This window comes from Acanthopagrus latus, chromosome 22 (assembly GCF_904848185.1).
Source record: "Acanthopagrus latus isolate v.2019 chromosome 22, fAcaLat1.1, whole genome shotgun sequence".
In the NCBI taxonomy this organism is placed as follows: domain Eukaryota; kingdom Metazoa; phylum Chordata; class Actinopteri; order Spariformes; family Sparidae; genus Acanthopagrus; species Acanthopagrus latus.
The window spans coordinates 3,104,721-3,131,194 of record NC_051060.1 but is presented as its reverse complement, the minus strand read 5'-3'; the positions used below and the strand labels follow the sequence as shown (position 1 = coordinate 3,131,194).

Genomic DNA, 26,474 nt, shown 5'->3' with positions numbered 1-26,474 from the left:
AATATCAAGGGAGGAAATAATATAGGAAGCCAATACACTTTGCATAAATTCAGGAGTTGTTTGTCTCGATTCAAGGAACTAGAATAACACAGATCCTCTCAAGCTGATAGCATCACACTGACCCTCTGCCAGCCACCACTTCCACCTGCCACAGCTTGTGTTTGTGTTTGTCTTCAAGTGTGGCGTTCTTTCCTCAGAAAATAATCCGATTTGCTCATTTGCATCTGGAACATAGGCAAGACATGAGAGCACCAGAGCACTCTCATATCCTGCTCATCATTTTCCATTTTAATCTTGCTCTGTTTTCTTCTTAATCTCTCCAATTCCATTTGGCTCTCAAGTCCATTTAGCTTTTATTCTAAGGTTCAATAATGCACTGGCGTGCCTCTGTCTGTATTTAAAACCTTCCCACTGAGGAAATTGAGCAGAAATCCTTTCATTCTGCCAGCCAGACCCAAGCTGAACATTTATAATGTTGCTGAAGTAGTGGAATAGCAATGAGAGTTTTTTTTTCCAGGTTTTTTGATCAAGCAGCTATCAACAAATTCACGCAATCATGTGGTGGATAGAGAAGCAGCTGGGAGAGCTCACAGACTCCATGCATTGTTCTATCTAAGACTCTGTCTTGTCTGAAAGTGTTGTTTCTGTGGAAATGCAACTTAGATTTGAGGGCTGTAGTCTGCAGCCTCTCTGCTCTCTGTCTAACTGTGCATTGTAGCTGCTCATCCTGACTGTGGCATTATGCTGGCACACCAGACATAGGCCTTCATTGTCAAAGGACTCGAGTGTGCCCTGTCGATTGTTAAATATCCCCTAAATTCAGAGAAATCATTCCTACTATAGGCCATTTTTAATACATTATGATCACGGTTTGAGAGTGCATAGGACATAAACTTCTAGAATCTGATTTCATCATCATCATTACATATATTACCCTGTGAAAATATAACACATTAGAAACTAGAATGGCACTCAGTAGAGCACATACCTCCACTGAGGCCAGATAGTTCCCTCTAATTCAAGCACGCCTCGTCCAATATCCACTGGATCCTGAATTTGATTTAGATCATATTGTACATATTGATAGTTTTAATCTAGATCCATGCATTATGTTCTGAGAAATGCACATAGATGCAGGAACATATCCTATCTTGCAATGACTTAAAAAAAAAAAAAAAAAAGGAAAAAAAAGAAGAAACATTCCAGTGGTTCTCAACCAGTGCACACAGGGTTTACAATGATTTGTTTGAGACAAAGGTGGCAAAGGCTTGATAACATGCATGGCATACAGTTTGTGTGCACACCTTTCAGTGTGGTTTATTAAGAAACTAGACAGTAGGAGACAGTGTGTTAAACTTCCCAATATCGAGTTGGCCAAGGTCCGCCTCTTGGTGAACTCTGCTTTAAGCTTACCTTGCTTTAATTACAACCACACATGAATTTGCCTCATGAATAACAGAAATTCATCACTCACTTTGTTCTTCTGAATGTATCATGTCATACAGCCTACTGGGAGTCCTGACCTGTCAGTGAAATCACATCTGTCAGGGCTAATGGGAATGGGGATGCAATGTTTTGGATTTATTAGAGGTCTAGCATGGCATATCTTTAGCATGAAGTCCATTAAGATGTTTCAGAAAAACACAGGCAGCTGGTATATATTATCACTATTCAACATACCCACAGTATGCAAGGTTGCTTTAAATCCATGTGAAGGCTGTAGCCTGCAGCTCTAAGCTTTATAAATGCAGCTATTATTCAATTGACAAAGTGCCCCACTTACCCTTCAGAGACTAGCCTTGAAATGAACCACAAGTGGGTAGCAAGCGGCAAGTTTTTTTGTTAAACTGTTTGAGGCATGGTGTGTTCCTAGCAGGGCCACCTCCAGCCTGACCCGGGCCCACACAGATTATAAAGTAGGAAGCTGGTGAGGGCGTGTGTCTCTGAAATTCTGTTGAGCCTAATTCTATATCAGACTGGACAGACCTGTATCACTCTTAATTAAAGAAATTCCCGATAATTAGATTATAGTTGATAACTCTTCCAATACAGCAAGAAGTGCTATGCCACTTAAAAGTTAGTCTGCTATCCAGCGCTAACAACTAGAAAACAAAGAAGACTGTGGGGAGGGGGATTGGAAGGTTGATAGTAGGATGGATGGGCCTTAGTGACAAGGGGCAGACACTCTGCTATGCCTTCTGCTGCGATCTGGTTGTTGCTGCATCAGTAGCTTACAGTGACAAAACCTAGCACATCAGCGATGAAGAGTTTCTGACAGAGATCATCATTGAGGGTTTCAACTGTGTCTGACTGCACTCACACAAATCAGGTATTCTCTGGTTGTGTCTGTATTGCTGTGGTGGCTTGTTTGTATTACAGTATTACGCGGCGGCGGTGACACGGCAGACTGCCAGCTTCACTTTTCCCAGAAAACACGCTGGCCTCTTCAGCTAGCTTGGAGAGCTTGCAGCTGTGTGTCTGGGCTAGGCAGAGCGGAAAAGCCAAGTGTGGCAGACTTCCTCTTCACAAGCACCCATCTTAAATGCAGGAAACGCTACTTGTTTTTTCACAGTCTGTCTCTTATCTCTAGCCCCGAGACACTCAGAAGGATTATTGAGTGTTCAATACAATTGTCGTTCTCATTTAACAAATTATGAAAAAGCATTTCTTTAAAACTAGCAAAATGCTCTATGAGAGCCAAAGTGTGTTTGATGTTTTTCAATGTGTTCTGGGCATCTGAAGAGTCAGAAATGAACTCTTTGTTTTTGTGAGTAACAATGATGTCACTTGGTTAGAGCTTTGGTATGTTAAATCATTTACCCTCAGGTGAACATAAACTACATGTTTGGAACCTTTTGCCATCAGTTGCAAGAGGCAGGTCACTATCAGTGTTGGCTGAAAAATATCCATATCATACAACCCTACTATAAATCTAAACCACCCATAGAGAAAATGTCCAAAAAAAAAAAAAAAAAAAACACCTTACATGGAACTTACGTCTTTTAATGGAAATTAAGTGAGAAAAGGATCGTGGATCTGCACCAAGTGTTACAGGGGACTATTCTGGGCTGAGACCCATCCTCCATCCAAATTTCAAAATTGATTCTGTTGTTTCGTTTCATCCTGCTGGCAAACCAACCAACAAACCAAAGAAATGGACACAGTTAAAAAACATAGCGGTAGTGATAAGAGGAAAAACATGACTGCTCTTCACAGAGTCCTCCTTGACAATGCTTTTTTGTATGAACCAACAAAACAAAACAAACATGGATTGTGTTTCATGATCCCTTTGTATCTCATTAAACACAAACAATATAACATCCCAGTATTTTTCAAGAAATACCCTTGTATATGTCAACAAGATCAGAGTTACAGACTGGTAATGGTGAATGATTGAATGCATTAAATAAGGGGTCAAAGGCTTTGGGTCAAGTAAAAAGAGTGGGGAAGGACAGAAGGATTGAAATGATGAATGTGCTCTGTGTGTACGCAGGCGGTGTTATGTAGTTTTTCCAGACCGTTAGAAGGAGGTTTAGAATGACAGGAGGTCTGATCAACACATTTATGAAACTCGTAATGTATCTAGTCAAAGATGAAGTAAAAGTGTGCTCAGCCAGTTTGTTCTGGTTAAACGTAGGCTGTGTGTTTCAGTACATGCAGTGCCTGCCTCCCTGCCCACTGTCTCCCCGTGACAGCTCCACAAACTGAGAGCTCTGTGGATCAGTGTGTCTGCCCAGATCGGTAGCCCACTCATGTGTCCCTGTAGTCGAGTGTCAGCAGCAGAATGACTGAACCCGTTGTGCCTTAGCCAGTGACAGCTTTGTGTAGGTCAGTGACTTTTCCCCACACCCACCCAGTGCCATTATGTTTCATTGGAGGGGCGCTGCTGATGAAAAGAGAACGTTAGTGCTCCCTTACAGCAAAACCTGCTAGTGGGCAGGAAGAGAGCTGAGGAGATGAAGGAGGGCGAAGAGTGGGACTCAGACATGTTCCTCACACACTGAGGTCAGATAGGTATTTTGGGACACTCCCTCCTCCCCAGAATAAACCCGCTGTCACCTGCGACAGGAAGACATCCCACGACAGTGGTAGTTGTTTTTAATGGTGCTTTATGACACGTGTGTTAATGTCATTCATACATATGAGAAAATAACATTGCAGACTTCACTGGAAAGGAAGTGTGTCAGATCTCTTCGCTTCCTGTTGCCCTCATTATCTTTGCTGTTTTTTCTCATTCTAATTACCTGTATATCTCTTCTTCTACCTCTTTTTTTCCTGTGTTGTCTGTGAAGAGACAGAGAGGCCAAAACAGTCGCCTACCAACTAACTGTGTCCACCCACATCTCTGCCATTCAGCTATTACTGTAAGCTCGGAGAGTATCAATTGTAAAGTATTTTAAAAACTAGTAGGTAGGCCCACTTCCCCCTTATTGATCTTGCACAGAAAGAAATCATACCACTGTAGTCAAATTAAATGTTAAGTTAGTTGCGACCTAATTCAGCCAGTAACAGGAAATGATCATGTAATAGACCCCTTTGTACACAAACCACCAGCAGCAGCAGAGGCAGCTTTCTACATGGGCGCCTGCTGTTGCAGAACAAACACTTGTATCACTGCACCGGCATGCACTTGCAGCATCATTACAGCTCTGCTTCAGCAATCAGAGAAGCCACAGAGACAGATTAAATTAGACTGGAAGGGCTGAGCTTTAAAGTCAAAAAGGGTTCAAACATGTTTGTCAGTGGTGACAGCGTATCTTTTGTAAATAAAGGGCAGTTAGGCGACACGCCATGCAGTGAACTACGACCCTCCCGCCACACAATGATTCCACTGTGCAGTTCTACTCTCAGTCAAAGTGCTGGCAGCCACTGTTAAGTTTATGTGGTCTGGCTATCTTATAGTGTTAGTTCTACAGGTTTTTCTTCACAGTTGTCAGATTTGCAATGCACTACTTCTCATGGAGGAGTTATTGAAGGTGCTCTTAATGAGTCTCAGTTTGGTTACGTATAGGAAATCATCATGGTTTGGGTACAAAATAAATTGATTAACTTTATGGAAAAGTTCGCCCAAAAATGAAAATTCTGTCGTTATCTACTCAACCTCATACTGAGTGAAAGTCTGAAATAGCTGGGATCTTGTTTGAAAAAGGTAAAAAAAAAAAAAGAAAAGAAAAAACACGAAAAAAACAAAGGCTCCATAAGGCTCATCCGGTGTAGACCATGTCAGAAGCCTGCAATCCCAGTTTGATTTGAAAAGACATATTAGCACCTTTGATGTGTATCGAGCTCATGTACCCACAGACAAGGTGCTAATGCTTTTTTTATTTTAGCAGCTACAGTGAAGATTTCAGCTTAATAAAGAGTCTGGAAAAATCTATTCCATTCAAACAAATTCTATTCAGTTTAGGAACTCGGGGCTTCTGGAAACTTGGATCATACCAGTAGAGCTGTTTTAATTATTTATTTTTTTAAATCCAGTTCTTTTTTATCACAGTTAAAACAAGTCCCCAGCTACTTCAGTTGTTTAGGAGAATGCTGCAATGCTGTTTTGCTGTGAAGCACCAGAAATGTTTGGACTCAACAAAACTCAATGAAACTGTCCTATTGACATGTCTAAGTAGATAATGTCTGATTTTCTAATTTGTGTGTGATCTCCTTAAATTTACATACATATATACATAACGAATGTCACTTCATATGCGCAGTGTAACTTAACTAAGTAAGTAAGCTAATTAAATAAATCTCCATTGACTTCTGGTGTCTTTTTGAACATAAACAGCAAATGTCCACTTGGACTCAAGGGTGAACTGATAGAAGATATTGGTGTTCTGGGTCAAAGGTTACTGTAACTTCACAAAACATCTTTTTGTCCATAGCTCAAGAATTCATACAAAAATAAAAAATAGCAGGATCCATTTTCGTGATGATGTGTAAATGATGATGGCTGACACGGTGCAGTTGATTTTTATATTGTATTGAATGGAATAAGGAAAAATTGTGCATCTCTTGTGTACCTTCAGGGCCTCTGTTTCGGTGGCGCACAAAGCAATGTGGAGGAAATAAGAATCCTGCTACACTGAGAACCAGAGGTAACACACTTCACACACCACTGCACTCACATGTCAGCCCTTGATCCACTGGGCAAGTCTCTTCAGAATCAGAATCGGAATTCCTTTATTTGTCCCGCAAATGGGGTAATTTCTGATACACAGCAGCCAAAGGACAAAAAAATAAAAATAAACAATATGATAAAAAGGTATGAAATAGAAATAGGCTCGTATAAACATTGGATATACATAGTATGTACAATATGAGCAGTGCAATAATAACTATATAACATTAGATGATCTTATGCATCCTGTGTTTTTTTATTATTTTTTTTTCTTATCCACAGAACATATTTTCAGGCTCAAATTGCAGTAGATGAGAGAAGTTTTGTTTATTTCATAATACGAGTGTTAGTGTGCCAGGTCCCTGCTTGATAAGTTTGGAACACAATGCCACTGATGTCTGCTTAGTTATCAACAGCCAGCAGTGGGAGTGTCACCTGCTTCCCAAGTCAGAGCCCAAAGTGTACCCGAGTCCAAGAACAGCTTATTAATTACGTAGAAATATCAACGATGAGACATCAAGTGAGATGCACTCTGTCACCACAGGAGTTTGGGATTGAGATAAAGCAGTGGAAGGTGAGCATACATCATGTGTTACAGATTTCTGGGAGAGATATATACTTTTATTTCAGCCTTTGATTCAGGTTCACCCTGGTCCTGACTTAGAGTGACATGTTGGCTCATGTACTTTTTGAAAACTAGGGGACAAATATCAAGAACACCAATAAAGATCTACTTGTTGGTTTGTTTTTGTGTACACCCTGATGAGTGAAAATTAAAGAAAATAATTCAGCATGATAAATTCAGATACATGGCATGACAGTGAAAATAATGTCAACCCAAGTGACCTCCTAAAAGAGATTTTGAAGCATGATATGAGATGATGCTTTGAACCTCCATTGTCAAACAGCAAATTAAGTACAGCCGTTGGACGGATGTGTTCATCCCTCCATTAGACTTCCAGAGACTTCTGGTTTTTATGACAAAGTCTATTAAAGGGCTTCAGGATGCCTTTGTTCATGACCTATCTATATGGTAAAGTGTGAACTGAAACACAACAAACTGTTTTCTGCCAAACAGCTGGCCAACAGGCCTTATCATAGTTTAGTCTCCTGAATTATTTCTGTTTAGTACAGCTCAAGTCAAGAACCTTCTGTTTTCTTCTGTCAAACATGTGTTTGCTTGACTTGTTTTGTGACCTACTTTGAAGCCAGAGAGATATCCATGTCTGGCAGTCAAAAGAGTTTCACTCTTCAGTAGCTTCCTCTCCCTGGTCGAAGCTTCCAATATCCCCTGCTGACAAAAGAGACTCTTTGTAAAAAAAGGAGGGGGTTTTTTTGGTACAATTTATCAATGGGTTATTGGAAAGAAGCTGAACAAGGGGTTCTTCCAGGAAACCAGAGTCAGCTGAGTATCTGACATTCATAGCAAGTGTATTCATCATGCAGGCTCAGTCATCGCTGCGCTAATAGCTCCTTTATTATGTGTGCACTAGTCTCCTGTGGTGCTTCTGCGTGTCCTGCTGCTTGGAGCTGGAGCCTGCAGAGTGGGCTCGTTGTGGACTGAAACCACAGTTTTGCGCATGACTCAGGTTTTTCTTGCATGTTTTTTGGGAACATGTGCTTAGCATGTGGAGTGGAGGTGACATCGTCGACATGCCACAGTAGACGTCGGACGTCAAAGGGAACTCTGCAGAGTGGGCACATCAGTGTGGAGCAGTTTTGTGTGTGTGTGTGTGTGTGTGTGTGTGTGTGTGTGTGTGGGTGAAAGTGTGTGTGCCTCAGCGTTCTTGCTGGGTGGGCGGCGTTATAGGCTGGTGAGAAACAGAAAGTGAGTCACCAATGACAGTTATGTTTCATGCTTCCCCTTCTATCTGAGAGTTTGTGCCTTGTGCAGCAGCACAGTGGCAATTATATATCCTCAACACTGATAATCACTGCTGGAATCATCTGCAGGCATGAGACAAACACATACTTGAGTTCATCTTTTGCCTCCTGGCAGCTCTAAGGCTGTTGGCCCTCTCCTCCTCCCAGCTTGTTACCTCCACAGTGATGACTGTCAGTGTGGGCAGAGCAGCTTTTTGCTGAAATGTCAGTGTTCCCCTCAAACTGTGGCTCCATTGTGGTTTTCAGTTCACCTGATGGTAAATATATGCAGTCAGTGAGTAGAAGTGGTGCACTAATCAACCAAGTTAAGTTCATTCCGTTATATTGACACAAATGGTGGCATTTTTCATGTTTTTCTGCCTCTGCCTAATAAAATGATCTGAAGAGTACCCGCGAAGGCTCTCACAAGAAGTAGTGCAGTCTATGGTGGCTCACTGTGCTTGTTACTGAGTCTTAAAGACTGTTTTCAGACTACAGGCAAATATCATGTGTTTTTCAAATCAGATCTGTCACCTCTGAGACTCTTGATTCATCGTTATGTGTCGTATTTACACTTCAAGTGCACAAGAATATCTCCACTGAAAGGTTTGTAGAAACCCAATCTGAATCACATTTTTGCCTTCCCGTGAATCAGTGCATTGCCCGTTTAAAACATACTGAACTGCCCAGCTGATCTGATCATGTAGGGAGTTTACAGATCTCCACTTTGTGAACGTCTGCTTTCCTACGAGATCATGCGAGAGGGATCACATGCGAGCCCAGCTGAGGTCTGCAGAGCCGTGAGGCCATGCCCCAGTGCTAACAAATAGTGTTGTACTGTTGGAATTATTGGTGCTGTTTATTCAAAATGTAATGATATTGAACATGTCCAAATTGCACCAAATTCGACACTGCTCTTCCTTGGGTCCATGGCAACAGACCTGCCCAAGGGTGATTAATGGTTTTGGAGAAATGCAAATAATAGACAGACAGACAGACAGACAGACAGACAGACAGACAGAGATACCTTGCTATGCCAAATATGGATTTGTGCTAGTAGTCTGAACAAAACTAAACTGGCCTCTTGAAATTTAAAGTGGCCTCTTAAAACCTCAGAGAGGCACAGCACCAGCCTCCAACAGCAGGCTCTGAGTGCAGGTCATCCCCCAATCCTTCTCCCGCCATTTCCATCCTGCAGTAAAGAGAGCACTCTGTCGTGACCATCAGATCCACTCATGTCAGAGCACCTTATCGTCACCACCACAACACTGTCAAGGGGCTGTGTTAGAAAACAATGAGAGAGGTCTGCGAAGTAGCAGCAGTGCTCTTCCCTGCTGAGAGACACTGGCTCTGGGAAATATCAGAGTGGAGCTCGCTGAATACCCCTCCTCCTCTTCTTCATTGGTTTTACCGGCAGATGAAGAACCACTCCGCCATTCCACTGTATCGTAGTATATAACCTAATGCTATTAACTGATGGATGCGCTGTCTTGAGTGACTGAGCACGAGATGGGCAGCTCTAGTAACAGAACATCAATATGTGTCAATATTGATCAAATTAATTAATGTGCGGGAAACACTAAAATTTCCCAGTCAATGAACTGACAGTCACTTAAATGTAATTTGAATAAGAAAATAATCATCTAAATCAATAATAAAAAAAAAAAACATAGATTCAGCCCAGAAGCATTCAGTGAGCCCTTGTTCTTGTACAAAAGCACTCTTGGCTTAAAAATGTGGGAAGGCTGCATCTTATTCTGATCTACATACGTTACTGTCAGTGAAAGATTGGTATGTCTGTTTCTTCTATGACAGAGTATCCCCATGCAAGATTATAGAACAATCTGCTAGAAATATCCCAAGATAAAAATATACTCACAAACAGCAAACAGGTCCAAAAATGCAGGCCAATTTGCCAGTGACTTTGGCTTTTTTAGTGTGGATTTTTCCTTAGTAGTCTGGTCCAACTTTCATGGCTATAATTATGGGGTTTTTTTTAGGTTTGAGTTAAAGCTCTTGCACACCCTTTAAAGGAGTAATTTGTAAGATCTTGGCTTTTTTTTTAATATAATATTCCAAAAAGAACTACCATCATAAATAGTGCTGGCATTATGTCAAAGACATATATGTACTGCCTTGCTGGGATATATCTACAAAAGTTAACATGCTAACCAGCTAGTTCCAGAGCATTCTGTAACATCTAATCAAATGAGTAAACAGGCGTCTTGTGTCCAGTCCCATTTTAAGCCAGACTGTGCGTGTTTTCATACTTGCCATCAGGGGCATTGGACAAACATCATATTTGTTATTAATAGTACAACTCAAACAAGAGCAAACAGATATTTGTCTCTTCCCATTCACTATCATACATATTATTACTAAAGTAAGGTCCCATGGTGGTCCACTGGTAAGGCCGTGACCTTGCCTCTCCATATGCAACTGCACCCTCTCATCTTCACTGTTTCTGCTGTATGTTTCTAACATAGCAAAAAAATTAGAGACTAGTTGAGCTCCCCATCTACATGCATGCAGACTCAGTGTCTAGGCCACCATATTGCCAGGTAGAAGAGAATGAACGCAGATTGGCTGGTGTTAAAAAGCAGTAGTGGGGAGCTAGACGGCTAGAACAACAGCTGTAACTTATGAGGTTTAGACCTACTGCTCTACCCGATGAGAGCTGTAACAGGTAAATTGTCACAGGAGCTGTGAGAGACTCTCTAATGGCTACACACTCCAATGGGCTTATAATGGACATGGCAGATGGGCTTATAATGGACATGGCTTCACAAAGGATAAAAATGTTGTGGCAGGGTTGAAGGTTGTCATTGGTTCAATGCTGTTAAATGATGCAAACACCAGTGCTAAGAGGAGAGCACTTTTCATGAAGCTCTAGCTTCCTCCGCTCGGGGCAGTCTGGCTGGTCAATAATGGGCCACAGTTTCCATCTGCGATCCACATGTTAGAGGTTAAGCTGTGACATGGGTTTAATTATTATGGGTGGAGGGATAAGGGTGGGATGAGGGTGGGTGTTGGGCTGTGACCATGTGCCAGCCCTGGGTCCCAAGGGACTAAGCCAGTGGCTTAATGATCAGCCCTGCAGGAATTAGTGCTACTTTAACCTCAGTGTTGTGACTTCTAAGTGAGGCCTGCTGCTCAACTGATTTACAGCTGCTGATGGCTAGAAGAAAGGAGGACCAGCTGAGGAGGATGGAATCTCATCCTGTCTGTGTGTGCTCACAGACAGGATGAGGTTCTTCTTTGTCAGTTAATTCTGAGTTCTTTCCAAACTGCTTCAGCATAGAGATTTAACAAAGTTGTTTCTGCCTGAGCGCTCTGATCTTTCAATACTAGTGCCAAGACAATACTAAGTTTACAGTTCTGAGAACAGAAGTCTTCTTTGTTTAATACCTTACTCCCCTTTTTCAATCAAATAAGTTCAGCGTAATGCAGCTGTACAAGAGCACTGCCTTCAAAAGATTCTTGCATTATATTATGAATGTTGCCAATTATATATTATAATATTACAGAAAAAATATGACATCCAGTTGATTGTCCCAAGACTAGCCACTTTCATTCAGGAAAATAAGCAATCTCAGGTAATTTGTGAGGCATTTAAGGTCATCATAGACATGTTATCAGACAGGATGTCAAATGATGAAGAACCCTAAAAAATCCCCAAACAATACTGAAAGCTAAATAAGTCTCTCTCAATACTTAAATACCTGGAAGTTGAAGCTCAGCATTATGTTTCTACATGTGAAATAAACGACAACCTCATTGAGTATGTCTGGTCCGACAAGATAACTATTTTGATCCCAAAATGTCAATGTCAATTTTATTTATATTTTTATACTGAAAATTATAAGTAAAGAGCACAATTTTTCAGTCCGGGATCATCGGGGATATACAAGAGCTGCCAAGATGAGTCAATCAAATAGAAAAAATATGATATTAAATGAAGAGTGTTTGACTAATAGTTGGTTGGACAATAGAAGCAGCTGGAGGTCACTTTGGGCTCTGGAATATTGTGATGATTATATTTTTCTGTTCATTTTAAAGACCAAACAATTAACTGATAAACTTTGAATAACCTGTAAATTAATCCATGATAAAGATATTTGTTAGTTGCAGGCCAAAGACATACCTTTTAATCGTCAGGTAAACAGAGCACACATGCTTAAGTGTAAACAATGCCACTAAGGCTACAGCTGATCTACATGAACACATAAAGTGTATGTACTAATCTCTTATAGTGCTCAGTTGTTACATTGTACTGTTAATACCATTACACCACAGTCAATTGTATATGTACATTTGTAGTTGTTGAAGCTTCTGACCTCTATCGAATTTTAAAATCTCAAAATTTCTAGACTTGCATAAGTAACCTGGCTGCAGCATGAAAACACAGGAAGCAGGATGTGGGCTAGAGTAAATGAAAATGTCAGTCTGACACAGTGTTCTTAAATACACTTGACTTCACATTTTATGTTACACCTGATGTTTCCGTTATTTTGTTGTGTCAATTTTAAATTACGAATTTCAGACTGACTGTGTGACAGTCACTTTCTGCTCCTAGGGCTCCCATTATGCCCTTCCTGCTACATCAGCATCACAGCCTTCTTCAAACATTATCTGCTAATTGATCTTAATGGAGCCCACCCACTGTCTTGTGCTGTAGCCTACAAGCCATGAAAAGACAACCACTCACATATGATATTGCCGTGGTGACCAAAAGTCTACTAGTTCATACCGGTAGGCAAGTCTGAGAGAGGCAAAATATGGACCATGGTTTGTAAACACAAATGCTCCCACCAGAGAACGTACATTCATATTTAGGCCTGACGCCTTTCAGTCTGAGGTTAGAAGACTGAGCTGTCTGGTAGCAAGACTGTCAGGCTATGTTTGTTCCACATGGCTCGACATCATTCAAATATGGTTGACGGTCAGTCAGTCAAACAGGAAGCCCCCTGGCCAGTCGTTCAGACAGCTGGTCCAGTTGTCCAATGCTTTGGTTCAGCTACAGGTTGACATGAAAGTTGGTGTGAAAATAAATGGTCTTCAGTGGATTCCTGCTATATTGAATGTTGACCCTTGGATACCGTTCAGGCCTTCACCCTCCTTTGATCAAATTGTCTATGAAAAGATACCCAAAATTAATATCTATGTTGCTATGAAATGTTTCATTTAATCTTTTTTTTTTTTTCTAGTATGGGCATGGCCGCCACGCAAGACAAATATCATATAATAAAAAGACAAGAATGGCACTCAGTAGAGAGCATACCTCTGCCAAGGTTCAACAGTCCCCTTTAATTCAATTATGGCTATCTGCGGGAGAATTTTGGGTACATTTTGTAATTTCAACTGGAGGAAGTTTCTGGCCATTTATCATGCATTTGAAGATATGAAACAACTCAAAGTAATTCAGAGCCATCTTTAACATTCAGTTACTGACAACTCTTTTTTTCTTTAAAAGAGGATGTCTGTATTCTTTCTATTGCAATTCCTGTTGTAATGATTTCTTTAATGTTATCAAATCAATGAGTAAAATAGAGAGACCAGCTGTAGCCAATGTTTAATAATATTAATAATAGATATAATACTTTTTATATTTTGTGATGAAGAGACGGCTTTGAAACAACTTTAGACCATAATGTAGAAATTAACAGAAAATAACTCAACTGTGAAATGGAAAAAAATGAATAAATAAATAAGCATGTTCTGTTAATACTAAGTAAATATGTTTCTCATGTTTTATGTAACCCACAACTTCCCATGTGTACAACAAAAGCTATTTGATGTTTATTGATATTAAGGTAATGCAATTTTTTTTTAAACAAATTCATACCAGTCATGTGTTGCTATTGTACCTGAGATCAAAAAACAATTATAGTGAATAAAATATCATCCAGGCTTACAGTTGAAATCAAAATGATGAGCCTCGAAGATTATCCCCAGCCGGAACACAATCCTCTTTGGAGGTGCTGAGCAGTGGGGGTGTTTATAAGCCTGGCTGCTGTTTAGCCACTGCTACTGCTGTACCAAGGCAGGCAGCCACACACACTAGCACAAGGAGTCACAGCTGATACACACTGTCCTCTCAGAGGCACAGCATATTCTCACATCACACATAATCAGACATCTGAGGTTTTCCTTACCAGAGACATACATGAAGCAATAATGCCTGCCAAAACAAGTCCCCTCACCCCAAGTTTGTTCTCCATCATTCACAGAGTCTTTAATTGCCATTGCTGCTGCATCAGTTGCGCTCCTCAGACTCTGCCAGTAGAGCACGGACCCATGGTACCCATACACTTCATAGTTTTGATCAGGAATGTGGTGATCTAGTAATGGAGCTGGAGAGACAGATCACTGTGTTTGGTCTGTGATGGGTGACTGAGCCTCACCTGTGTACAAAAACAGTCATCAGTCCAAAGCCGCTCATTTTTGTTGTCATTTAATTTGTTTAGGTCTTAAAAACATACTTGAGTGAAAAAAATGAACAAATAATGCGTAGACTATAATATGTAGAATATAAGCCAGGAAAAAATAAACATTAAAGCAGGTTGTGTGGTGGTTATGATGCATACAATCTAACCTTAACATCCAGGTTCCTCTGTCTGTGGATTGCATTTGTTGCATGTTTTTCCCTTGCACATTGACACCTTTACCAAAACCATGGGCAGTCCACTGTTCCCCTGAGGATGAGACGTCCACTGCACCATCCCAGCAATCCACTTGCACCTTCCCCTTGTCTGTTTTTTCCACTCACTACATTAGTTATTGGTGACCCCATAACAAGGGATATTTGGATTAGATCACAGTCCACTGTGGGACTATTGATACAAGCTACCAGACACGTGAACATCCTCATTGATCAGACCCCTCTTCCTCTACAACACAACCCCATCTGGCCGCTCTCCATTAGAGCTCCCCCTACAGGCTTTTCTTCTGATTCATAAGGTTTTTCTTTGGCAACTCCCTCAGTAACCACCTACCCCATGAGCTCCCCCTGTAATCATGGAGCCCACCTGTTGTTCAAGTCTGACTCATGCAACAGTAGCTGTGTAACACTCCTCCCCTGTATTAAGCCTCCCACACCAACACCTATGACCATTAATGTGAGAATCACGTACAGATCCAAGCCTTCCACTACACTTAAAAAGCATACTGAATAATTACAGAAACACTTCTAATCTACACCCCAATAATTGTATCCCATTAACAGTAGTGTCCACACTAGGTGTGGATGCATTCAAATATAAGCAGCTTATTAAAGAAAAAGAAATGGATTGCATTTGCATTTTGATATCACACACTGAGCCAGATATCATTGCCCTTACTGAATCATCACTAAAGTAAAGTGCCAGTGATCCAGAGGCTGCTATTACTAATCATAACTTGGGCATAGAATTGATAGGGTCGAGTGGCTGGCTATATTAAATCTAGATTATCAGCTGTAGTTTAGTTTTTAGTATATCGATGCTGAGTATTTCAATTCTGTTTTATTTTTATTTCATAGCTCTGAAAGGTAAAATTTGTGAACATTATGAGAACTGTAATAGTTGTCACTGTCTGTGGGCAGCCTTCAGATCCAACTGAAGCAATAGATAAGTTGTTTGAGCTGCTGTCACAAATTCAAACATATTCAAGAAAGAAATTCAAACCTTTATGATATTTAAAAATCCAGCCTGTTTGACATAAGTCTCAGTAATAAACCAGGCAAATACAACTTTAGTTGGGTATTTAACCCGGTGATAAGAAATCATTATCTCATAGGCTACATCATATATATGAGGATAACAAAAATGACCCCCGTGTGAAAACCTCAATGAACAAGCCTATCTTCATGTCTTGTATCACAGTTCCATTTTGGATGTTCTCAAAATCCCTGGTGCAGAACATGCTTTGAATCAGTTCACTAATGTTTTAACCTCTGAAACAAAATGGATGTTTTTAACTAAATGTACCTCTTACCTTGAATCTCTAACCATTTGTTCTGCAAATGGTACATGTATAGAGAGCGTGTCTCAGTATAAATATCTCAGTATCTGGCTGGACAATAATCGAAATTTCCGTCATCACATTAACTCCCTGATTGCCAAACTGAGACCAATACACAGTTTCTGCACAGAAACAAACATTATTTCCCTGTTCACAACAGAGAAATAATTGTTAAGTCAGTATTTTTTTCTGTTCTGGACTATGAGGATGTTGTTTATGTTTTAATATAAACAAGAACCAGAAAGTTGGCCAGCCATCTTTAGTGATTAGAAGGGACCAGCACTGGTTTCTGTTCATCTATAAATCTTTAGTACAGTTACTTCCACCCTATATGACATCCCATTTGAACTCACATGATGGTGGTACTAACTCACCAAATAAGATGTTGCTCCCCACTCCATTAGCAGCATGTTATTTGGCAAAATTCCTTTTTTTTTTTTTTTTTTTACAGTGCACCTTATACATAGAATATTCTGCAAAGGTCCTTAAACTTTTTTACTGTCACTAAGGAAGTTCAGAGCCCTGTATTTTTAATTGTGTCTTGTTGTTTGACTGTTTTGTATCTCAGCACCATTGTAAATGAGGTTATGTCCTCAATGGTTTTTTTTAGGTTAAATAAACACATAGTACATGAGCCAGATTAGCCTTGTTTGACTCCAGATTGGGCCATTGGCTGAAGCGAAACTGTGAAGATAAAATGGAGAGAGTAGGAGCAGGACACAAGGCCTCCCTGGCCTATTTATAGACCGATTGGTGGATTGGCATTAGATACTTCATCAGCAGAGCTGCCTTCCTCCACCTGGCAGAACCAGCTGGGTGTTTTTGGGTTGGGGGGGCTGAGCAAAATTATGACACAGTCGCCCACAGCAAATTTCGGAGTGAGGTGAATGGAAACTTCACACCCTTCAAGTGTATTTGAGGCTGTCAACCACATCCTGCAGACAGTCATCTAAAGACAAGGCTGAGAACACTCTCCGAGTATGTCAACCCGCTGCCAGGAAGGTTCTCAACGTGTGCTACACCTTCTCTACATCAGCGCATTTGCAGGCAGATGCAGCAGCCACAAGATGAAATGCGTAGTTGGTACAGTGTTTGTTTTTTGTCAGTGTTGACCATAAGTTTGTTTTTGCCTCATACTGGAGTTTCCTTTTGACACTGAAGCCCCGCTAGCAGTGTATTGTAAACCCGTGGCTGATAAACATGTTTTACCAGCTTCAGTGAAAACACCTGCCTGGATGTGCTCATCACTGTCACAATCCTATTTACTAATATTGATGCAATGCAGTGGTTTATGTGCTCATGTTTAATGTGGAGCATGCAATCAGTTTCACAGCCATTTGAGAAAATGCTCAGTGATCTGAGGACTAGTTGACACTAAGGTATTCCTACAAATGTCATTCATTTGGACAAGCTGAAGTGTCTTTCTCTGGCTCGCTAGAGGCCACAGTCTTTTATTTTGATTACATTGGAATTAATTACTCTGTACCTGACAGAGCAAATTAATATGATCCACAGAATGTGAAGAAAACTACAGCTGGTGCAATGCATGGACATGTTTAATATCATTAAAGTAATTGATAACGTAACACAACAAAGGCACAACACAGGGGGATTAACTCCTCAGGTCAAGACTGCTGTCCACTTATATCTGAAAAATCATTCCTTTGAGAACAACAATGTAAAAATCTTGGCAAGAGAAGACAGGTGGTTTGAAAGAGGAGAGAGAATCTATCTTTGTCAAACTGGAATGACAGTCATTGAACAGAGGAAGTGGCCTGTGACATTACTTACCACCTGTCTACAATGCGGTATTGAGTTCCTGCCCCAGACAGCTTAATAACCAATCACACCTGGGCTCACCTAGCCCTAGCAACACACCTGAAGGCTGTCTGGGTCACCGACCCACAAGTGGCACTAATGATTCTAAAACTCAGAGATGACATGTGTCCTTAATGACTCTGGAAGGACACTTCCACACAGAGTTTAAAAGCCTGCAAATCCCCCCAGATATTTAAAACTAAAGAAGCCTTTTGGATGACAGGTGAAACTTCTTCAAGATACTGAAACACGTCCAAGTTTGCTACAATACGCCACTTAGAAGCTTTATTATACTTAATAAGCAAGCTTAATTTATGCTTTCGCATGTGTAGATGCATATCCTAAGCTATAGCATGATGTGTACCTTCCTGGGGATCTATCTGCATGTTCGCAAGGACACAAACCACAAGGAATGTGATTGGTCCTCTCTTTGTCCTCTATGTTACAATGGTGTCAGCACAGAGAACTGTGGCATGTAGTTTACCCAGTAAACACATTTAAAATATGCCCCTATTGTCATTATTACAATGTGCTTTATGTGTATTTTCAGGATGAGTTGTAGTTTGATGTCAATGTACTGACTACTGACATTAGCATGCTATGCAGCTAGCTCTAGCTCTGGAATGCCCCGAAATTTTGCAAGAGGTGAGAATCTGATTGCTCCTTTAGATTCATCAGGGAAATGTACAGCAGGAGCTTTTAGTGTAAAAAGTGATCTCTTGACAAAATGCCAAGAAAGGAAATATTTACAATATTTTACACCTATTTTCAACTTTCTCTCCTAACTGAACTTTTTTTTTCAAAGCATTATTTGTCATTTACCAATGACAAAGTTACAAAGTTACTTACACAAACTAAGATCATGTCAGCATTACGTACACATATTGCATAGCTTTTCACTCAATAAGACATGACATTTAATAAGGCACTGTGATATGTGGTAAAGTATTATAAGTAAAATATTTAAAGGTTGAACAAGAAAACACAACAGTAATATAGAATAATAACTTAACAAAGTGGCAAGCACTATAGTCAGATTTCTCTGACTGGGTGAGACTTGGCTTTCGTGGTTGGTTTTAGCGTGTAGTGTTTTCAAGATAACCTTTCACTTTTTCCCAGATGTGTACTGACATTTATAAAACAGTTATTGGATAAATGTCACGCACAACTTAAATTGAACTTTAAGTTGAAATTGCCCCCACAGAGTCATTTTCTTTTGCTATAAAGCTTCTCATGTAGTTGTTGGTAGATTTGGAATTTGTAATATTTATTCAATTTGCGAGCACGTATGATTCAAATATTATTTAGAAATCAAACTACTCCTCTTCAAGTAGAGGACAGTTTCTAATGAATAAGTAATCAATTAAAAAGTGCCAAGGATCTTCTTTCTTCCAAAACACATCCCCAGACTATTAAACTTAACAATATATTCTCCCCTGGCCCCTTAGAACTTCAAGAAATATCTTGAATTAAGTTGTAGTATTTGTGTTTTGCTTCATGACAGAGATGAAGGTCAATCTTATCAGAATGTACAACTTTCAGATATTAGACTGGTTCAATTGATGTGATTAATTGATTAAACGATCAGTCAATCTATTAATCAGTGGAGGTGGTGCCCCTTCTAACGAATGCTTAATAATATGATGTTGGCTGTCCTCCCGTACCATACACCCCTGGGTGCCTTGGTAGTCCAGCTGTACAGACAGAGGGAGCAGGAATTGCTACTGGCTGGTGATTGTTTTGCAGTTGTAAGTAGTCAAATCATTTATTGCCAAGTGTGGGTCATGGTTAGCTATTTTTATTTTACTATTGGAGGAAAGCAGAAGTAGTTCAAGTAAAAAGTAAAAACTAATTGTATACAACTAATAAATCGCATCATCTTTATTCTTAATTTTTTTATGGGTATCAGGGCTATATATCATGATGATATCAGACTATGAGTTTTTTGGTATCATTACAAAAACTATAGCGAGCAGTAGTAAGTATTTATGCTGTCCCCTATAAAGACGTAGCTACCTTTGAATTCTGGCCATTTAGTAAAAATGACAACTTTAAGGAGGAAACGTGACAGTTGTAAAAGATGGACGCACATCTCCACTTCCTGCCCCTGTAAAAAAAAATGCAGGCAAGATGCGTGAGCATTACCATACCGCATGAGTGACATCATCTGGAGCTAAGAACTATATATACCTTAAAATGACTCATCACAGGATGGACAGAAATGTCAGATGTCAGTTCTACTCAAATAAAAGAAAGGATCAGGTTCTGCGTACTATTATTAGCAAAGCTGAAGGACAAATGTGAAGCATCCTGTCCCCACACAGTGTGCCGATCTGGGGAAGACAAATAAGCACCTGTAAAATGTTGCAATATGCATGCAAGGGTGCTTGTTGAGTGACTCCCGCAGGTGTCTCCTCTATTCGGTGCTCATGAGACAAAGCCCAGCGTTGCAGCTGGCCTTCAATTCAACATACTGAAAACAGCTTGAAAACATACAGCAGCTCAGTAAATGACATCTACACAGTAAACACACGGTATTACATATAATAACTAAAACAGGCAGATTTACATGTTAATATCTAGCTGTCAAGAACTGCTTGTTATCTATCTTACTGTAAATGATTTAATTGGGATAATTATGATAAATAAATGATATGAAACTAAATGTAAAATGTGAGGTTTCCTGCATTGTACTGTGGAAGAAAAGCACTTGCATGAAATGGAGGGGTAATTGATAGTTTCCTCCAAGGAGCAGATTGATGTTTCTTGTGTTTTCGTTGATTCATTCAGAGCCCAGGGAAAGGGAAGAATATGAGGGCTGCCAGGTCAAATCCTGGACACAGCTGCATTATTAACAAAAGGTCAGCTGTCAGCACATATCCACAGGCCCCAGATCAAGAAGCTTACTCAATTTTGTTTGGTATCAGAGCAAAAAAACAAAAAAACCTTGACTCATCTAGGAAGCCTGATTATTGTTCCCTGCATTATAATTTGCAATCACTTTATGGCACTTATTTCAAGGAAAAGAAAAGCAGATGACAGACACAGTGCAAGCATTTAGTTAGGGTGGAAGAGATGGGCCAAATACGTATATTTTTGGCAAAGTCTGAGGTTCAAGGTGGGGTTGTTTAGTCGGTTATCCCAGCTCTCTTCCATCTCTTCCTGGGAGATCACATTAGTTGTGGGGGTGGTCCAACTCAATTTGGTAATCTCAAGGTTCCTTCAACTTAATGCAATCCCCTGATTTCTTTTTTGGCATGTCTACATCTGCTGTAGGCTGTCTGTACTGATGTTGTACTGCTATATTCCAGGTTGCAGGTCTAGTAGCCACAGGGAATCTGACAAATTGTTGTCATTTTACTGCTTCATGATTGATCAGCAACTGAAAAGGCAATGGATGGTGAAAATCTGGAGGGACACTGGGCCATACTTCTAAGTAAAACAACATATTAGATAACCCTTTAGCTACTCAGCACAGTGATGCAGTGGTGAGCATTGTTGCCTCACAGCAAGAAGGTCCTGGGTTTGAATCTTGGCTGGTGTAGTTGATTTCTGTCTGGAGTTTGCATGTCGCCCCATTCTAGTGTGGGTTACCTCTGGGTGTTTCAGTGTCCTTTACCATCAAAACATGTATATACTGTCTTTTCTCTGGTCACTGCCCTTAACTAAAGTTTAGACCTGGAGTTTGTCCCTGGCTGCTGTACATTGGCTGCCTACTGCTCCTTCTGGATTGGTTAAATGCAGAAAACCAATTTAAGCGTTGTGTACATTGTATCATTGTTTGTGAGAAATACAGAATATTCTTCTTCTGACTAACGTTAGGATTAAACCACTTCGTGGTACATTATATTATTGTTTGATTTCAACCATTGGGTTTCATTTCCAGGCTAAAATATATGTGTCCAAGATGTGAACTGATGTTTTATAATTAATTCATGCCTCTCCTACTATACCATGTTATATGATGAAACAATAATGTTTTATTAATTGATTATTTGAATGAAAATGCTAGCTTCTGTCCAAAGAGGGTGACGGGTTATCAAATATGTTGTTTTACGTTCAAATATGTTGTTTTACCCATTGTCTCCCAGATTTTCACTGTCATTGTCTTTTCAGTTGCTGAACAATCAGAGAGCTGTGTATTGATAACAATTTGCCAGATCCACCATGTTTATATGACAACCTGGAACAGAGCAGTACATCATTTGAGATCCTCATGTGATGTACATATGACATCAGAAGAAAATAACCACCATGTGAATATGGTCTTTATAACGACAATATTCACTGCATGTACCAATCGTCTGGGTGCAAGAACCATACGGTGAACCAGTGAGCAAAATTATCACCACTTTATTTTCTGTTGATCAACGTAACATTTCTGAACAGGTGTCATCCCTTCAGTTTTACTAAGAAGGCCAGTTGGTGGCATTCTGCTGGGCTAAACTCACTGAGAACGCAGTTGTGGAGGCAACTCCATTTGGGAATCTCCAACAGGAAATTCTGAATTTCTGAGTTCCAGCCAGCAACTTGGGTGGAATGCTCCCTGCAGACAGATTTCTGACACAAAAATCTCAGATGCAAATCACCAACCCTATCTCAAACTCCAAGATGGCACCTCCACACATCAACAGCTCTGGAAGTTGTAAAATATACTGTTTATTAGTTGCACTGTTTTATCTGTGTGTCATTAAATCAGTTGTACACACAGTACTGTCCAGCTTCTTTCTGTTGACATGTTGCATGAATGTTTTTAAATGCTAAATACCTAGTTATGTGTTGCCTAGCTTGTTGTGCTAACAATGGCTAACCCTAGCTAGAACTGGTGTTCCAACTTGTGCTTGACCACGGTCAACTCGGATGTGATGTCATTCCCAGCTTTTCTGACAAGTTTAATGGAATGCGCCATAACTGATGGAGGCTAATGACTCAGCAGTTATATTGCTTATACGCTGTCTGCCTTCTCTGTCACCTTGGTGGATCATAAGGTCTCCACTGTCATCCTCCTTCTGTCGTACCAGTTTTGCTGCTGTTGTTGCTGCTGTTGCTGACACTGAGCTGGCTTGACACAATGATGTCACTGCCAGCCGTGCCCAGCTTGAGTTTGACTGATGGGAGTGGCAAGGTTGAGGCAAGCATCCTTCTATGCAGGATGGAAAGAGTTGAGCGAGAGGGAAGAGAGGTAAATGGGAGTAGAGGTGGTGTGGTTGAGGCCTATGTTGTGTGATCCTGGCTCAGTCAGCAAGAAGAGATTTAGACGAGCATGTGGCCTCCCTGCTTCCCTTGGCAGAACCACAGACAAGCCCAGAGGAAAGTTTGTTCCAGTTGCAGCTCAAAATCCCAACCAAAGGAGAGGAGATGCTGCTGACTGAAATTAACCATAAACAGCAGTGCTTAAAGAACAGATACATTAAACCTAAACTCTCCCATCATCTTTGTGCTTTATGGCTCTTTGCAGGCTATGGAGGATTGTAACATTTCCTACTTACTGACCACCCCAGGTTTCAAATCTTTTCCTTCAGTTGCGACAGAGCTGTTTATAGGCCAACTAAAAATAACCATGCCCAAATGTTTCCTTTTCAGTCTCAGCTGTCTGATTGTTGGTGTCTCTGGTCAGCTGTGTGTACTTCCCTTTTGCTCACCACAGCAAGTCGTGTTTCCCTGGAAAAGTGAGACCACTTTATCTCACTGTGGCCTGGCCTGTTGGAGGCTTGCCTGGTGAAGGCTGACCCAGAGGCAGCAGGAGTGTTTTGGTGAGGCAAAGATCACAGCTGCTGCAGCGGTGGTGTTGTGTCGGCAGCTTTTCCTCTGTGATGTTCCAGGTGACCAAACTGACCCACAACATGAAATCAGACCTGCTCGAATGCTGGGCTGCCATTAGTTCTTTGCCATTAATTAAATTATGTTTTACAGTGTGATGTGCAGTGTCCATAACAGAGCAGACAAAATATAAAATGTTATTATAAGTGTATAATACGAGAATCAGCCCCTCCAAGTCAAAGGCCATGGTTCTCAGCTGGAAAAGGGTGGCCTGCTCCCTCCAGGTTGGGGGAGAGCTCCTGCCTCAAGTGGAGGAGCTTTAGTATCTTTGGGTCTTATTCACAAGTTAGGGAAGATTGGTGCGTGAGATTGACAGGCAGACTAGTGCAGCAACCGCAGTAGTGGGGTCTTTGTATTGTCCTGTCCCTGGATCCAGCCCACTGCAAGAGACCAGAACCAGATTACAAATGTGCTTAACATAGCTGACTGATTACCTGATTCTGTCCAAGCGTCTGATCACTGGCTGAGCCACTCCTTCCTCTCTTCCAGCAGCCACCACCTTAACCACATCCCACTGCCACAGTCACATTTTCAGAGGATTTATATATAGATTCGGATTTAAGCAAACTTTATGAATGTTTTTTTGTGATCACAGAATAAAGAGAGCTAAGGAAATCATTGGAAGTGAATCTGCCATGATACACATTTTCTTTACAAGTGCATGTAAACGTTTGACCATGACTGCAAATACAACATCTCACTCGACGGCTGACACTAAACACCATGACATACCTTCAGCATGATATGTTCACCCACAGTAGCACATGGACATGGGTGTGCCTCGGACAGGCCCTTTCTTCATCCCCACATGTTCTCTTAGACATGCAGCACAGGTGGATGGCACCCTATTTCATGGGGTTTAATCACTTTTTCATCCTTTCATTTGCTCTTTTAATCACACTCTTTACGCATTCAGATGCTTTAGGTCGTTAGCTCCAATTAAAGAATCAAATACATTTTGTCAATCCAGTGTTATATGAATAGCCTTTTGTGTTAACTAATTAAAGGTATCACGCCACTGCTGGTCAAATCCTGAGGGTTCATTGATTTAATGTTCTCTGTCTGGAACATGGGGCGAGGTACTTGGTATGTTATGAATCATGAGATCACTTTGAAAGCTTTTTGCAATGTGAGAATAATGTATGTTTTCCTCTGGGAACAATGTATGCATTTTAGAGACTCTTTACAACTGTTAATTGAGCTATAACCCTCCTCAGTTTTCATTGTCGCTTTTCACTGTTTTCCTGCAGCCCTCTGGGATGACTGGGAGAATAAAGAGAAAAAAGCTAGTGCCAGCTTTTTCTGCGAAGGAGGAATAATTAATCAGAAGAGAGGGCTGCTTGAAAGGGAGGGAAGGAAGAGGGAAATAAAAAGATGAAAGAGTAGAAAGTTCAAAGAGAGCATTCATTGATGAGCTTGGCTGTTACTGGGCCTACAGAAGGCTGCAGAGAAAGAAGTCAGGCAAACAGAGTTTCGAACTGTCACAGCTGTCTTTTGACTGAAGGAGGTTGCATTCAGAATGAATCCAGTAATCTGATTGCTAAAATGATTGTTCTGATTGATTACAGTTAGTCAGAAAAAGCACAGCATAAACATTTAATTGCTTGACAAATTAAGTTGTTAAAGAAGCTGGTGGTAGAATAGCCCCTGACTTAGACACATTTGGCCTTATGTATATGATACATATAGCGCTTGGTCTGAAGTGCATGGCAGGAATGCATTTTGGCCCATTCAAGTCGATTTCGCTAGTGAATACTCTATAATAATCTAGGGGTCATTTATCTCCTTGATTACTACTAATCGGTGAATCTTCCTCCCGCGCATGCCTGTGTGTGTGTTGGGGCGGGTTGTGTCTGTGTGTACATGCTGTTGGGTTAGCTGTCATCACTGTCACTGTCATCACAGCTTCAGTAATCCACCAAAACCACCTTCATCTACATCCAACTGATCAGCTGTAATGCTAAACCATATTTCTCCCTGATAACAGGTTGATCCATCGTTATCCCACAAGATTATCATTTAACAACAGCACAGGGACAGCTCTCCATCTGGCTCAGAGGGATCAATACATTTGTTTGATTTCCAAAAGCTTGACTCAGTCTCCATCTGCCAGTCATGGTTTATGCAAAGAGTCAGAATGCAGAGGGGCTGGTGGTCTCCGGTGATGCTGTAATCTGCTGTGGACATGAGAGATGCTCTGCAGACTTGCACTGAGTAGTGCATTGCTGCTGTTGTTGCCTGGCTCCCTGCCTGCCCCATGCCCTGTCACACAGGATTACAACACTGTTTAGCATAGTGGGCTGTTGCACTGCTGCTTCACGAGTGAACCGGCCATTTTGCTCCACCCGCTTGGTTTGATGCCAGGTCATTGACATGGGTCAAACACAGACCAATTGCAAGGATTGTGGATGTGATATTGTGCTCATTCTGGTCCCCTTTTTATCTACTTAATGCAGAAGTCAGCACAAAGTTTTCACAAGGCACCTTTACGATATGTGTTATTTAGTGCAGTGTTTTCCATGGAATCACTTTTGCAGTCTCTTCACCACTGCTGAATCACCAGCACCAACATTTACATTTCTTCCAAACTTAAATTTGGAACGCAATTTTTCTACTGTCTTATTTTCCAAGCCAGTAGACATTTACACTGTAGTTGGTAGGGGTCTCACAGCCTCGACTGGAAGGTCGAAATCTATTGAAATGACATCACAGTCCCGACCTTAGAGATCAAAAATGTTGAGAAATCAAGGATTTAGCCACTCTACCAGTGTCATGTCCAACAGGCGTGCCAAGAGGGGGGAAAAAACACACACAGCATGTTGTAGTGCAGCAGGTAAACATTAGTTCCTCTCACTATAGC

At 40.8% G+C, this 26,474-nt stretch overlaps 1 protein-coding gene across 4 annotated transcripts in view; it reads left to right on the top strand.

Annotated features, from left to right (window-relative positions):
- The window catches only part of fynb (FYN proto-oncogene, Src family tyrosine kinase b), a 58,315-nt gene that overhangs the window by 7,063 nt on the left and 24,778 nt on the right, over positions 1–26,474 (top strand). For 3 of the 4 annotated variants that reach the window (XM_037086369.1, XM_037086371.1, XM_037086373.1), the window contains exon 2: positions 6,021–6,089. The exons of the other annotated variant lie outside the window; for it this stretch is intronic. The gene's annotated coding sequence lies outside the window, so the exon portion shown is untranslated. The remainder of the gene's footprint in view (positions 1–6,020; positions 6,090–26,474) is intronic. 4 annotated transcript variants of the gene reach the window in all.